At 39.0% G+C, this 16,259-nt stretch overlaps 1 protein-coding gene across 1 annotated transcript in view; it reads left to right on the top strand.

Annotated features, from left to right (window-relative positions):
* Dlc1 (DLC1 Rho GTPase activating protein) overlaps positions 1 to 16,259 on the top strand; it is a 376,108-nt gene that overhangs the window by 129,801 nt on the left and 230,048 nt on the right. The gene's annotated exons all lie outside the window — the stretch shown is intronic.

Genomic DNA, 16,259 nt, shown 5'->3' with positions numbered 1-16,259 from the left:
TGCTTTAGCAATAGATTGGGGACAGTGTGGTCCACAGGATAACAGCCAAATCATACTAATCTGGAGGCAGAAAGTAGGGTAAATGTGAATTTCATTCCCAATATCATGCAAATACCTTTTTCTTCTTCCACATCACTCTCCGTTGACAGGTTAGTTTTCATAACAAGATTAACATCCACTTGATGATAATTAGGCGACAGGATTGAGAAATAGATAATTTAATCTTGTATTATAAACAATATAACCAAGATCAGAGTTTACCTCTAATTCCTGCCTCATCCTTGACATTATTAAACAGCTAAACACCGATACCATGTGTTATAGCCTATCTAGAAGTTAACTGTACCATGTTAAGTGTGCTAATTTCATATTCTTGTCTCCCACTATGGAGGCCATTAAGAAAAGTTTCCTAAACTAGATTTGTGATACTGAGAGTCTCAAGTCTGACTAGACAGCAAGCAGCAAGCTACTGAAGTTTCACTGTTCAGCCCCTTACCAGCAGTTCTCAACCTGTGGGTTGTGACCCCTTTGGGCAAACCTCTATCACCAAAAATAATTACATTACGATTCATAACAGTAGCAAAATTACAGTTATGCAGTAGCAACAGAAAATAATTTTATGATTAGGGGATCACCACAACACAAACTTTATTAAAGGGTCATAGCATTAGGAGAGTTGAGAACCACTGCTCTACACCCTGTAAAGTAGTGTTGAGGTCATTGTCTACAGTTTTTTGTTTTAACTTCTTAGACATACTTAAGCTAAGTACTTCTATGGAATCTGTGTTGTCATCTGATGCAAATTGAGCCATTTTCCTCTCTCAGACAGTGAGGCTTCAAAGTTCTGCTATTTTCTAAACTGTTTACTGGTTGACTTCCATTGTATCCAGCAGCTCTTTGGCTCCATGTTTTGATATAGCTCTTTGGTTCCAGGAAATGCTCTCTTCCTTTCCTTCATCCTGCCTTGACTGTATCAGAGACCTAGGCTAGCTTAGTCTAGAATTTACACAATTGTTCAGCCAAGGTTATGAAAGGTGTTGATATATGAAGCTGAGGAAAGGAATTTAAGCAAAAGCATTTACCGGCCTCTTTGTTTTACCTTGAACATGAAGCTTGATTCTAATCCCAGCTACCCTGCCAGAGTGGGCGTTTGGCTTTCCTACAGAAAATTCCCTCCAAAAGTCCCTGAATACATTATCTGGAACTGTCTTTAAACTATAAAGAATGATAATATGGAAGGGGACTTTTTAACCATTTGCTACTTCCTTAAAATGATGTCTGAGATACATAGAAAAATACATTGAAAACAGGTGCTGTAACATTAAAAAGAGAAATGAAAAGGAGTATATTGCACATACTACATGAACTTAATCCTATTAAAATTATTAGCATAGAAATAAGGAAACTAACAAAATTGTTTGATGAGCTTCTGTCTAAAGATTGGTGGGTGGGATTGAAATAGTTCTCAATGGCTTTCTATGTGGAATAATTCCTATTCCACATCAAGTGTCGCTTGTATGATCAGATTACACTATTAAAGGAAGTAAATCATACTATGTAACTAAAACACATGAAATGAACATTGTCCTCTTGATTGTCAGAGTCTCACCATTGAAGTATGATAATGAATGAGAAACTAAATGATCCCAGGGATCAAGCTGGATCAAACCAACAAGACAGAAATGGAAACCCAGGCACCAATATTTTTCAGTTCCCCAGTTGAGTTCCATGTGAAGTCAAGACCATAGACTATTAACAGACAAACTGAATAGTCTACATCAGTAGATTGATGTTCTGGTTGTAATTAGTATGCCCTAGGCAGCTTTTATAATACTAATATATGGTCCTGAACCTTAAGTTTTGATATTAAATGGTTGGCTCTGGCATCAGTATGCTTTACCCAACTGATTCTAATGTACACAAAAGTCTGCTGAGTATGAATTCTCTGGGCGATGTTTTGTGCAGTATCTCATTTAATTCTCAAAATAATCCAATGGGATGAGTATTGTTATCTTCATTTACAGAAGAGAACTTGGAGACACAAAATAAACTGTTCAAGGGAATCTAGGTTGTTTGGCCTCAGGTCTTCTGTTGCCAAGTTCTGAGAGGATCTAATGAAGAATGCAGCATGTTCTTTTTTAAAAAAATTGATGCATTAGTTCATTATAATTCTGTCCCTTAGAAATAGTCCTGTTCCTGCAAGCTCCAGCCAATCTAAATACGTAAGGACCCAACAACCATTACAACTTAAATAATGTCCAATTTGTTCAAAATTGCAATAGTGTCTCATTACTTAAACTTATACTCTTCATTTCTCTCCCAAAATCATGGCAATGTTCATTGTTATTTAATTTTTTTTTTTTTTTTTTGTAAGCAGCTTAGGTATGTTTTGAAAATTCCTTGAAGAATTTTGCAAAAGTCCTTGGATAACTGGAAACAGTCTTGGGTGTCCCAACACCTGCCTTAGCAGTGCTGTTGCAGGTAGATTTCAACATCCGCACACTGGCTGAAGCTTCCTCTAGAGCTGTGTTTTTCTCAAAGCCTACTTTTCTCTTTCTGGATAGTCAAGATTCCCACAGAGCAGAACTGCAGGTGTGTAGTGCCAGTAGGATGGTACCTTTGTGTTTATAACTTTAGTCCCACGGCTTTGAACTAAGTCCCTTTCTCCCAGATTTGTAGAGCATTACCTGAGTGAAACATTGCCCAATAAAGCCAAATTGATGGGTTAAGGACACAAACAAGCCATTTCAACTGCCAGGCATTCCCAGTCGGCTTAGGGGGCAAGCTTTGTAACGGAGTAAAAGGAATGAAAATAAGCACTGTTTTAAAACATGATCTGTAACTGTTTGCGTTTATATGACAAGACAGGCTTGTGCCTTTCACAGAATTCTGTAAACAGGTGTCGCTGAGAATTCACAAACTTGTGGTACTGCATACCAGTAATTTCAGAAACTTTGCCCGCAAGTACCCACGTAAAGAAAGGGAAGAGGACGGGATGTTCTGGGGTGATTGGGTGAGAATAAAAGGAAAGCCCTCATTTCTCTCTGATTTCCTCTCTCTCTGTTCACATCTGGATTTGACTCGCACTTAGCAGCAGCGCCATGCTCTGATTTTTAGGGCCTTGTCACCCTGTGCTTTTTGATGGGGTTATCTGAGAAAGAGGAATGGATAGACAAAATGGGAGAATATTTTCATATATATGAGTTTGTGTATGTGTACATATTGTATATATTTATGAATGTAGTGCATACACATGTATAAATACATTTGTATATGCAGGTATATACACATACATATATCAAAAGAAAATATAGGAGGCAATTTATTAGTAATGTGCCTATCCTGGTAAGTGGTAAGGAAAGAAAAAAATACCTCCCCAGAATAACAAAGGACTTTTGGTTCTAAGAAAAACAAATATAGCTTCCACCCCATTGCTGGGCCTAAAAACCTTACTGGGCCCTTGGCAGTTTCACACATTTGGAGATGACAAAATGGACATTTTTCAGACCACAGGCTCGGTGCTCATGAAATTCTTCAGGTTGTCTGTTTCCAAATATGTCTAGCAGAGACAGGGAAATGTGTATCACAAGCAGGATTTATATATTTTAATCAGGTGTTTCTAATTGCTTCAAAATATTTTCAATGATTGCAAAATGTCTACTGGGTTATTGACTCCAGATATCCATGCAGCTTTGATAAGAACTGATGTTTATCATCTGTCTGGACTTTCATTAAGAGGTCAACACATCTACTGCAAACCTCTCAGTTATTGTAATTGCCGAGGAAGAAAATTCTGAAAATGCAAAGAATGGGGATTTGACTCATGAAAGGAGAGTCATTCCGTCTTCGTGTAACTTTATTCTGAATTTCACAATTCTTGCTAAACCATAAGCACACTGCCAAAAGCAATAAAGTACAGAAGTACAATAAGAATGTGCCAGAGTTCAGAGAACAATTGCACTGGGTTGAATTTCATGACCTATAATCTGCTTAGGGCATCAATGATTTCTATATACAGCATCCCACAATGTGACCATGCACAACCCTCACATGCGTCTCTCGCAAGTCAGTGTCTAACCAGTAAGAGATACACTTGATTTTCACTGCTGAGTAGTTGGGATCACTTTATCTGAAAACAAATGAAGTGTTTTTTTTCTCACTTGCTAGATTTGAAGCATGTAGGTATCAGACAGTGGGTGGGGGCACAAGCTCCAGGTCCAGGAAGGATTGGAAGCAGCTTAGGACCATAATATTTTGTCCAAGATAATCTTCTGGTACCAGCATTATAAGACTCAAATGTAGTCTGTGAGAACTAGCAAAAGAGCCACAACTAGCCTTATCTTACCACCTCACTTCCCCAGAGAAAGCTTCTTCCTGTCTAACCTGCGTTTTTATTGCCTTCCTGTTCTGCCTTCTCATTGTCTCTAAGCCCAGCCACATGACTTCCTCATCACTGCCTGTCTATACAGACCTCCAGGTCTCTATGGTTGGTGCTGGGATTAAAGACTTGTGTTGCCACGCTTGGTTGTGTCCTTGACCACACAGAGACTCTGCTTGCCATGTGATCAGATTAAGGGTGTGTGCTACCACTACCTGACTTCTGTTTAAGGTTCACTGACCTCTGATCTCCAGGCAAACTTTATTAACATACAAATAAAATATCACATTTCAGCACAAAATATACATGTAAAAACAACATTTAAGCCAGGTGACTGTGATGCATGCCTTTAATCCCAGCACTCGGGAGGCAGAGCCAGGCGGATCTCTGTGAGTTTGAGGCCAGCCTAGTCTACAGCGTGAGATCCAGGAAAGGCACCAAAACTACAAGGAGAAAGCCTGTTGGGGGGGGCGGGGACCTTTAAAAATTCACTTATAATTTGAGAATTACAACACAAGCCTCAGGAAAAACTCTGAAGAGACAATGAGAGCAACAATCAAGTGTATTTGGTGGTGTGTCAGCAGAAATAGCTAAACATTGAAATAGAACTGACAAGTAATTTACATGGTGGAAATACATGGTACAGGGAAAGGAAAAGACAATTTGGCTAAAATGAAAACAATGAGGTGATTTGTGTAGAGCTGTCTTGCTGAGGAATCTAAGTGACTCTGGCTCCATGCAGTGGAATTTATTCACTTTTAATAGGAGGGTTGGACCGGACAGCTTCTAAGTTCAGGACCAGGTCTAAAAGTCTAATGATGACTCTAAAAGTTCAAGAGGAAATGGCTGTGTGGAATCCAGCCAGGTGATACAAGTTCCTATAAAGATAATGCTAAGTCACTGACTATTCCAAATTTTAGAAAAACAACTTCCTTTATGTCAGCACAAATGTACTTAGATGAACACTTAACATGCAATTTTTCAATTGGTCAACACTAGTTTGTCTTATAGATAACAAAAGCATATCTTTTGGATTTGAGTGGAATTACTCAGAGTTATTCTCGGGACTGGGTAGATGGCCTGATGGATAAAGAGCTTGCTTGCCACAAAAGCATGAGGATCTGAGTTCAGATCCACAGCACCTAAGCAAAAGCTAAACATGCTGGCTGCATCTGTGACTTCAGCATTGGAGAGAAGTTAGAGGGAAGACAGACAGATCCCTGAAGCCCATTGGCCAGCTAGCCTAACTGAATGGATAAGCATTGGGTTCAGTAACAAATCTTGAGGAAAGGCACCCAATACTGACCACTGGCACACACACACACACACACACACACACACACACACACACACACACACATACACACACATGCACAAATGCACACAAGCACATTCATAAAATGATACTGCTGTGGAGGAAATTGTCTTTCTTCCCATAATGTATATCCTAAAGCCCTTCCCCTGTCACATGACTTGAGTTTGAGTGTGGAAATAAGTTTAAATAAAGCCTTAGGGTAGGATCCTGATCTGGTGGGTGAGTTATGAAAAGACACCAGAGCTTGGCTCACCACCTTGAATCACATTCCCAGGAAAGGTCATGTGAAGATTAGGACAAGGATGGCCTTCCACGGGCCAGAGAAAGGGCTTTCATTGAACACTGAACTATTGTCTTTGGGTCATGGACCTCCCAGCTTCCAGAGACATGAGAAATAAAGCTCCTTTTCTAAACTACTCAATCCATGATCTCTTGTTATGGCATCCCAAAGTGACAGGCACAGATAATAACTGAAAGGACTTTTCTGTGAAGATAAACTGTTTATGTTTATCAAGTTCCAGTATTAAAGTCTATAAAAAATAATTATAGATTTAGAACATATGGGTTGTTGTTTCTGTATGGTAGTTGTTGAGTTCTAGAATTTAGCATGCTTTTAATTACCCATAAAACTGTATGATGATTTTGACATCTTTCATGACGCTCTCTTGTTATTTCATTTGGAACAATAATATTGATTGATCTAAGACATATTTTTCTTTCCACGTATCTGAATTTTACCAGTGAGTTAAGAACTATTCTCATTTAAAAATAAATAAATAAACAAAGAAAGTGAAAAAAATAACATTGAAGTCTTTTGTGTAAGATCAAGGATTTTTTTTTTTTAAACAACTGAAAACAAGCTAATGAATATTCTGCATAAATGAATTTCAGTCCACACAAGTTTAGGGCAAATTTTCAACTTCTAAAGGGAATCATGTCTTTATACAAACTACTTTCTCAAATAACCTTGGTAATTAATTTTGCCCACTCACTTACCACCAAAACATTGCCAAATACAGTACTGGATACTGGAACTAGACAAAGGCAAGGAAGGGGGCCGATTCTCTGCTCTCTATACCTGACATCAAGCTTGTATAACAAAGCTACAAAAGGCTTGGGGCTATGCAGCATGCTAAAAATTGTAATAGGAGAAGTAATGACTGCTATGTGTGCTGTGCAAGAACTTCTAAATGGTTCCCAGGGTGCTTAAGAAATGTCTCAGTTAAGCAAATCCTGAAAGGAAGTTGACATTTCAAAGGTACAAGTAAGTAGGTATGTCAAGTGTAGGAATGTTACTTAATAGAAATTAGCAAAGTCCTAGGACATGTGATTTGAGCGAGAGTAAACATGGTGAAGTCTCAACATGAAGTAAACAACATGAAGTCTCAAAGGATAGAGCACAGCCAATTATGAAGTCAAATGCCTACAGTGAAGAGCCCAAGGCTTGCCATGGAAAAGCAGATATTGGTGGGAAGGCAGAAGGAACCCTTAGCCTAGTTCATTTCAACCATAGTCATATAAACCAACAGTTGTGATACTTACTTCCATGCATAATATGAGGAAATCAGGGGTACTTGTAGAAAAATCTTATTACTTCAAAAATACACAGTGAAAGGTCCTGAGATCTTTCACGGATGTGAGGTCACTCGTATTTTCTTCCCTGACTCAGAAGAAATTCTATGTATGTCGCTAAGGGGGAAATGTTTGTGAGAGGATCTGTGTATTAGCTTTCTATGTCTACTACAAAATGGCAGAGATGTTCAACTTGAATGAAAAAAGAGATATTTGGACTCACAGTTTTGGAATCACAGTCCATACTCCACTGGCATCTTGCTTCTGGGTCCACGGAAAGATGGAATGTCAGAACTGGACCTCGTGGCCAAGAAGGCTGCTCAGCTCACAACAGCATGCTGAGAAGAAAATCAGAGTCTCATTTCCCTAATGAACTACTTTCCTTACATTAGGCTTTGCTTTCTAAAGGGACCGCCACTTCCCAATAGAACAAAATGTTCTAATACATAGGCCTGTGAGGGATACTTGTCCAAACCACAGTATCTAACTAAATACCCTGAGCATCCATCCATCTTCCCTTCCTCCCCCTGGGGGTTTCTTGGGACAGGCATCACTTAGCCTTGATGTCTCTAATCTGCCTTGTCTGGAGACTATGAGGGTATGGCATCTTCTAGCTATGTTTTAGGACTATATAGTCACTGCTAACAAGGAGCGATAAGCAAGCACAGTCATGTCATTTGAGATATAGAACTATACAGTGTCCATTAGGAAAAATGATTAATTTCCAATTAAAATTCTTGTGTTGTAGCTTTTTGTCTATCGTTTGGCTAAGAAAAAATTTTAAATATGTATGCATATGGAGTTATTCAAACTATAATACAAAATACATTCTCAGTGTTAACTACACTGAAATTAATTATTATGAGATTTGATAATCACTTTGATATGCAAATCAAAATAGAGATGCCTTGGAGAACATTAGAATTGACTAAAAAGGCATAGCAGAATTTTTTCAATTTAACCCTGATACTAATGTAAAATAAGGAAATTAAAAACATATCACTCTAATACAAACTACTGAAAACAATTTATCTTGGCATTTCTTTTGAAAAAGGTGTCATAACATAGATATCCGGGCAATTGCTATTTTTGTATGTTAGCTCTGACATTTTTTTTTCTTTAAAGAACCAGGTAAGTAGTGTTGTCAAATTTGTGTTTCATGTCCTCAATTCTACCTTTCACTGTAGAAGAAAAGTGTGTGACATGAAAGCCATGCATGTAGATGTTAAAAAAAAAAAAAACTATAGACACTGTAATTACACTTTCATGTAATTTTTAGTCTTCATAATATATTCTTTTTAGAGAAACATTAAGTGTTCCTTTTTAATTATGTGTGTACATATGAAAGAGAAAATAGGTTTGTACATGTGAGTGCAGTGCTCTTAGAGTATAGAAGAAGCCTGTAAATCCCCTGGAGCTGGAGTTTTACGCGGTTGTCAGCTGCCTGACGTGGCTGCTAGGAACTGAACTCAGGTCTCCTTTGGAGCAGAATTTGCTCTTAACCATGGAGCACCTCCTTTTTTTTTTCTTCCAAACAACAAAAGGTGTTGTGTATAGACTATGCAAAAATTGGGAGAAAAGTGAGTGGATCTGATTGCTAAGAATTGTTGTCACTTCCTAAGGGGAAAATTTACAAGATGGTGGGTGACAAGGACATCAGTGGGCATCAATGTCATCAGTGGTAAATGATGTGGACTTAGGACTATGTCTCAACTTTGCTTCCTACTTTGTATCTTTTGTGCTTTCATTTTCTCACATAGAATATAGACATGCTAACACCCTCCCCACTGATTTGTTAGTGATGTGTGAGTTTATTCCTGTGCTGATTAGTTTATTACACTTGACATGGATAGGGTCATTTGATGGGAGGGAACCTCAATTGAGAAAATGCAGCCACCAGATGGGACTGTCAACAAGACGGTGGTGCATTTTCTTTATTGATGATTGGTGTGAGAGGGCTCAACTCACTGTGTGGGGGTAAGGGGGAGATGCCCCTCCCAGGCTGCTTTGCCTGGGTGTTATAAGAAAGCAGACTGAACAAGCCATGAAAAGCAAGCCAGTAAGTAGCCATAGCCTCTGCATCAGTTTCTGCCTCCCCGTTCCTGCCCTGACTTCCCTGGATGATAAACTTAAAGCTATAAGATAAAATAAACCCTTTCCTCCCTAAATTGCTTCTGGTCATGGTGTTTTATCACAGCAATAGAAATCCTGCCTAAGACAATATATAGTAGAAATAACATAAAACTGCACTAAATATAATAAATACCGCATATGTGATTACCACATAAACAGGCTCATTTTTCAGAAACATTTCAGATCCATCCTTCAGGTTTTGAAGCAGTCTTGGTCAGTTTTCTATTGCTATAACAACATATGAAGCCAGGAAGAGAGGTTCTTTTAGTTCATGGTTCTGGAGTCTGGGAAGTCTCAGAGTGTGGGGAAGCAATCTACTTGGTTACTGGGAAGGCCTTGGGCTACTCCAATTTATGACGGAAAGCAGAGGGTGGTGTATATCTAAGAAGACACTGAGGGAGAAGCAGCTTTGCTTTATAACAATTCAGTCCCAAGAAAACTAATCAAGTCCTGTGAAAAAGATGCTCGTCCATCACCTTTCAACACCATTGCACTGTGAATGTGATGGACTTGGGGGTAGGACACTTTCAAACCATAGCACCACCATTTCAAAACCATAAAAGGAAACTTCGTGACATTAGGTCACCTGCCTCATTCCTGATACATTTCTGTGAGTTGCTCTTTTTCAAAACCCTAACTCCAGCACATCACCTATGAAAAAAAAAATCTACTCTAAGAAGTATGTTTTATGAATTCTAGCACTAAAGTTCAATATTTAAACATGTAGCTATTTTTAAGATCTTTCCATGGAAAGAAACAAAAGCCTGAGTAGAAGTTCACATAATAGTTACGAAGGGGGGTCTTTCATACTCCATGTGAATAATGAAATCATTATTCTGGTGCCTCCATTTACTGAGCACTTTCAAGTTTTCTGGATTGGTAGATCCATCCTCACCTTACTGAGTCCTGCCCCCAAAAGCTATGATCAAAGCTTTCTAGAGCTCACAATGTAGCTAGTAATAGTCTATGCAGAGTTGGAAATGTAACTTAGTAGTAAAGGACATGCCCCTGGACTGAGTTTATTTCTTAGCAGTTAAAAAAGATAGGAAGGAAGGGAGGGAGGGAGGGAGGGAGGGAGGGAGGGAGGGAGGGAGGGAAGGAAGGAAGGAAGGAAGGAAGGAAGGAAGGAAGGAAGGAAGGAGGGAAGGAGGGAAGGGAGGGAGGAAGGAAGGAGAGAGAGAGAAAGAGAGAAGAAGGCATGAAAAGGGAAAAGCCTATCTACTTCCAAAGTAAAAATGCTATCACATGGTTTTCATTTTCTTTGTATATGTTCATTTCCTCCTTTCTTTCCTTCCTTATTTTTTGTAGATATGTACTTATACTAAATGCTTATATTGTGTTTTGAGAAGACACTAAGGTTGATAAACATGCTTATTCTGTTGTATTAAGTACTTGAATAGTTTCAGTGAACCCGTGCTCTCCATCCCTACCCATTCCTCTAACAATGGACTTTGTAGTTGCCATTACTGTCCTTGGGTACTCCTATAACAGCCTTCTGACTAATTTCCCCTCCAGGCTGTCGTCCTTAAGTTTGCTTCCAACATACTTCCCAGTCCATCTGCATAAAAATGCAAACTTCTGTGCCACATCTGTTTATTACTCAATAACTCCCTGTACTTCTGAGGATAATACTCAACTTACTCCTATGGTTCCCAACCTGAAGGTTCTGGCACCTCCAGAACTAGTCTGGTTTGCATACCCCCTTTCCAGAGAATGAACCTTAAGCTCCAGCACCATGGACCTGCTTGTACCCAACCTCAAGTGTGTGCACCATCACCAATATGCTTTGGAGGCCTCCACTTCCAGCCTCAATGTATTCCCATTTCCTCTAACTTCACATCTTTCACATCATCCCTACAGTTAGGGTCTTCTCTGAGAAGCATTTCTTCTCCTACTTCTTTCTCCCAGGATGACTGGGGTCTTGTATTGTTGTAGAGAGTTGACTCACATGGCACACTGGCAGGGGTGGATCTATGAAAGGAACTGTACTTCAGTCATTGTCCCCAATCTCTTTGCAGCAGACATATCCTAGAAGTCACTATGGAAACCCTCAAACCACCTTCCCCTCTTTCCTCACCACCTTCTGGCCCACGAACAACCTGGTACCCTTGCATTCATTTAACTAAGGGCTAACTCCACACACTAAGTGTGGCCCAGAATGGGCTATAGGTTGCAGAGAAGGGATTAAATTCCAGATGTTCCAGCCTTTCCTTGGGCCCACCCCCAGCATGGTCATGCCCAAGGAGACTCTGTTATGTAGCTGCACCCTTTGTTGAGTCTCAAAGCATCTACTCATCACCAGTCATGGCTTAGAGCTCTCTAGGTCTGATTCGCCTCTGAAACAAAGATATTGGTTTCTTCATGAATATTACTGAAACATGTTCAAACTTTCATTGGTGTGAACTTGAGAGACTGTTTTCTAAAACGCCAACGGAAGTATATTTGGATTTTTCATTTTTCCTTCACCCAAGTAGAGATAAAACATTAAAAATATTTTCAGTGGGCAAAACAGTCAGGTTCATGGTTCTGCTATGCTCTGAGAAAGGGAAACAAATGAGACAATTTAACGAGCTGTGAATTAAAAATGAGAATGCGAACAGAGGGCTTTCCTGGACAAGACCAGCCTAGACTTTTGTCATCTCCCTCCTGGCCATATCCTGTTTACAACCCGAATAATAAGAAGGCCAGTAACCCCATTCCATAACAAGGACTGTGCGCACACTGCTAGCCACCCCTGCCCCCAGTACCTATGTCTCATGTCACAAAAGTCATGGAAAATGTTTAAGCTTTAGTATATGGTGTTGAGAGACTAACAGCAGAGTTGACCATCTTCATGTCTTGTTGTCTAGAAGACAACAGTTTCTGAGTTCTGGAGAGCACACTTGTAAGTGAGCATTTAGACCACAACTTGTTAGCAAATTCAAGCTAGCCTTATGTCATTTGCACCAGTAACTAAAAAAAATCTCATGTTTTTGTCATGAACTTATTTGTTCGACCCTCAAAACCAGTAGACTGCAATATGATTCAAAGTTTCCTCTAATTCTTTCAAGAATCCCTTCACATGAAAAATATGTGTACCTAAAATGTAGCCAAGTTACAGACACATAATACTCTCCAGAAGTAAAGTCAGAGAAGCCTAGGGCTCCGGACTCAAGATGTTATTTCAGTAGCTTCACTCTTATAAACCCTTTCCCCTAGTGTGCCTTGAGATTCTTCATATCATGCATTAAACTGAAAATACAAGGTGTAATGCATCTGAATGACAAATTTGCATGTTTCTCTCATATTCCTATGAATCACACCTTAAGCACCCCCACAAAAGTCTGAAACTTTATATCCCTCCCCAAATCATCACTGAGTCAACAGTATGAGTGATAAAATTCCACTGGGCAATCTTCATTGAAGCACATAGGTAGATTTTCTCTTCCAAAAGAAAGACCTTCCAGCCTCTCCTGCCAACCCCTACTCAACTATCTCCTGCCTCCTTTTCTCCATCACTTGTCTCTCCAAAGTCACCTTTAACTCTTGCTGCAAGGCCATATATTCCCTCCCCTTTTTCTGTAATGATAAGTGTGGTTTTCATTTAGCAGAGTCAGGTCAACTCTGCTCCTCACAGCTTATTGTTCTAGTCTTTCTTGATGTCTCAGGCACATGATAGTTGGATGTTCTTAGAAAAGGAAAGGCAAGCTTTCAGGTTCTATCCTTTAAAGTTTCCTTCTCTCTCAATCTGTGTCTATAAGGTAGGGGCCATGTGTGTCCTCCATGACTGTCGCCCCTCATTTGTAGGATGAGTGATGGTGGGTGGTATCTTCCCTCCCTTCTGTTCTGGAGTGGTATCATATGATTCACCTTTATGATCCACTTGAAAAGAGTATTCTTTCCCATCACCTGACTTAGTGACATACATAAGAAGAGACTGACTAAACTGGAGGCTGGAGAGATGTCTCAGTGGGTAAGAGCACTTGCTACTGTTGCAGAGAACCCAGGTTCAGTTCCCAGCACCCATGTGGCAGTTCACAACCATGTGTAACTCTAGTTCCAGGAGATCTGATGCACTCTTCTGACCTCCATGGGCACTGCACATACATGGAACACAGGCATACATGCTAGCAAAACACCCATGCACATAAAATAAAAATTAATATATTTTAAATTTTTTAAAGAAATTGACTAAATAGGTTGTGTATATGTACAATTATATATTTTATTTCACCATATGCAAATGATGTCTAATTACAAATGGAAACTCTCCTTTTTTCTGAGAAACAGAAAAATGTATTTAAATTATTACATCTGCATTTACTTTTCTGAAAGATGGTCTAATCATTATCATAACAGACACAGAGGTGTGGTGGCTAACTCCATTATCACTTTTCTATTGAGAAGTCTTTGTCTGCCATTGCTCTGTGGCAAACACCAAAGACCACTTGTTACCCTGTACTCTGTTTTCCTGTTTGTTCAACAGTCTGAACTCTTTTTCTAGATTGCAACTACTTTAAAGATAGGACCAAAAGTTAATTCATCTTTGGCTCTTCCAGAACACAAAATGCTTATATATTTGTTCCTGCACTCAATATGTAGTCAATGGAAGAATTAAAGAGTAAATTAATAAATGGTTTATAGGTTCAAATAGAAGTTTATAAAGTATCAAATAAAAAGAAATCACAAAATGGTGAAACCTCTACCAGTGCCTTGAAAAAAGTATAGTTATCAAATACCTTAATGGTTTGGACTTAGACTAGTGCTACCATTCTGGAAAATGAAGTAGCAAAGTATTTCAAGTATGGGTGTCTAAATGCATCAAAAATATAAAGAATATTGACTTAGACTCACCTGCTGTGAATTTATTCTCAGAGCAAAACCTCAAAAAGGGGCCTCTCTGTGGAAAGTCAGGATAGTACATCTATAAAATGAGTCAAAGGCAGCAAGGCAACAACTTTTCCTGAAGAGCAATTGAGTGTAGGAAAAGAGCAAAGAAATGGAAATCAGAAATAGCTGGCACTACCAAAAAAAAAAAAAAAAAAAAAGCCGGGCAGCAGTGACACACACCTTTAATCTCAGCACTTGGGAGGCAGAGCCAGGCGGATGGATCTCTGTGAGTTCGAGGCCAGCCTGGGCTACCAAGTAAGTTCCAGGAAAGGCACAAAACTAAACCCTGTCTCGAAAAACAAAAACAAACAAACAAACAAAAATAGCTGGCACTCTTACTTTGTTTCCTGACAGTTTGATTTTTGGAAAGTTACTTCATATCTTCAATGCACCTTGATTTGATATTTTTCCCCTCAGAAAATGGAAATAAGAGATTATATCTGTCTTACAGATACAGTGACATCCAAACAAGGTTATGGACTTGAGTTGCCTAGCTTTGTGTACTCATGCCCTAAAGACACACCCAACAAATGTCTTCCCCATCTTATAACTTTAATTTAGTACATTTTGGCACTAAGCGTACACAGGCATGAGGGGCTGGTGCTCTCTTCCATTCTGTGGTTATAACTGACTGGAGACCACATTGCACAGCCCTGGGAGATATGCAAAATGGCAGCACTGTACATAATGTTCCCATTGCAGGCACTGAGCCACCGCTTTCTGGTCAGAATAATTACTTGTTGTATCTACACTTTTTGTTGCAAACAACATGATTATGTGGTAGAAGTATGGTGATGTGGGCAACCCAGTCTCTCTCAAACCAATTGAATCAGTGAACAAAAAGAAAGCCAAAAAAAAAAAAAGTATTTTGAATCAATTAAGAAATGAAAGATTTTAACACAGTAATTTATAGATTCAAATGTTTCAGCTTAAACTCAAAAGTAAATGTTTGCTTTATATGTATATATAATATATATTATTATTAAGCATGGATGGAATCCATTATAATTCAAAGCATAGTATACCCTTGAACATGTTTTGAACTTTGTAAGTCACATTTATTATGAGTATTTCAGAAATACACATACTTTGGACCTTGGTATCAGAAAGAACAAAATTTAAAAAAAAATTACAAAAAAAAAAGAAAGAAAAGAAACCACTTCTCTCTGTAGTTTCCAAGCAAAGGAAGCGACAGAGAGCATAGGTAGGCAGGCCTGTTTGCAAAAATGTCAGTCATCTAGAGCAGGATAGGATGAGTGCTTTCTGATGGGAAAAGGGTAGAGATGGTGGAGATAGGGTGGAAAATCTAATCGCTCTCAAGTAGTCAACGTAAAAACCATTGTTTGGTCACCATAGTCACATTCAAAACAAGCCTGAAGCTCAACAATTCCAGATGATTAGTCTTGTCATTGATATATGTTGTATTAGTGTTCTCCAGGGAAACAAAACCCAAAGGACAGGATGAAGGGAGGCAGGGCCAGCGACTTACAGAGAAACAGAGAGAGAGGAAGAAAGCAAAGACAAGAACCATTCGAAAGAATGCCTTCATGTAATCCAGAGGCTAGAAAGCCTGACAGCAGTAAGGCTGACAGGCTAGACATTTAGACACTAGTCCATATCATGGTACTAAATACAAACTGTGCCGGCCATGCAGTTGGAAGTCAAGCAGAATTTAACATGCTGCTGTTTTCAGTCAGGATTCCCTGTTCTTTTCTACCTATTCTTCATTTTTTCAGCTGATAGGTGTGATGTCTAAACATGGCATACTAGGTACAGTGATTCTTTTACCTGCCATTGTATTTTACTACACGGGGGGAGGAGGGTAGGCATTGCTGTGGTTTCGTTTATTTTATAGCCCATTAATTACGTATGTATCTTTCCAGATTTGAAATTTATTTGGAAATTATCAGTGCCAAAGAAAATGATTTAATTGAAATATGACAAATGCATTTTCCTGACAGGCTCATTTCAGTTTTAAGTGGAATATATGTA

The sequence above is a fragment of the Onychomys torridus genome, chromosome 17, assembly GCF_903995425.1.
Source record: "Onychomys torridus chromosome 17, mOncTor1.1, whole genome shotgun sequence".
NCBI classification, from domain to species: Eukaryota; Metazoa; Chordata; class Mammalia; order Rodentia; family Cricetidae; genus Onychomys; species Onychomys torridus.
This window is presented reverse-complemented; position numbering and strand designations above follow the sequence as displayed.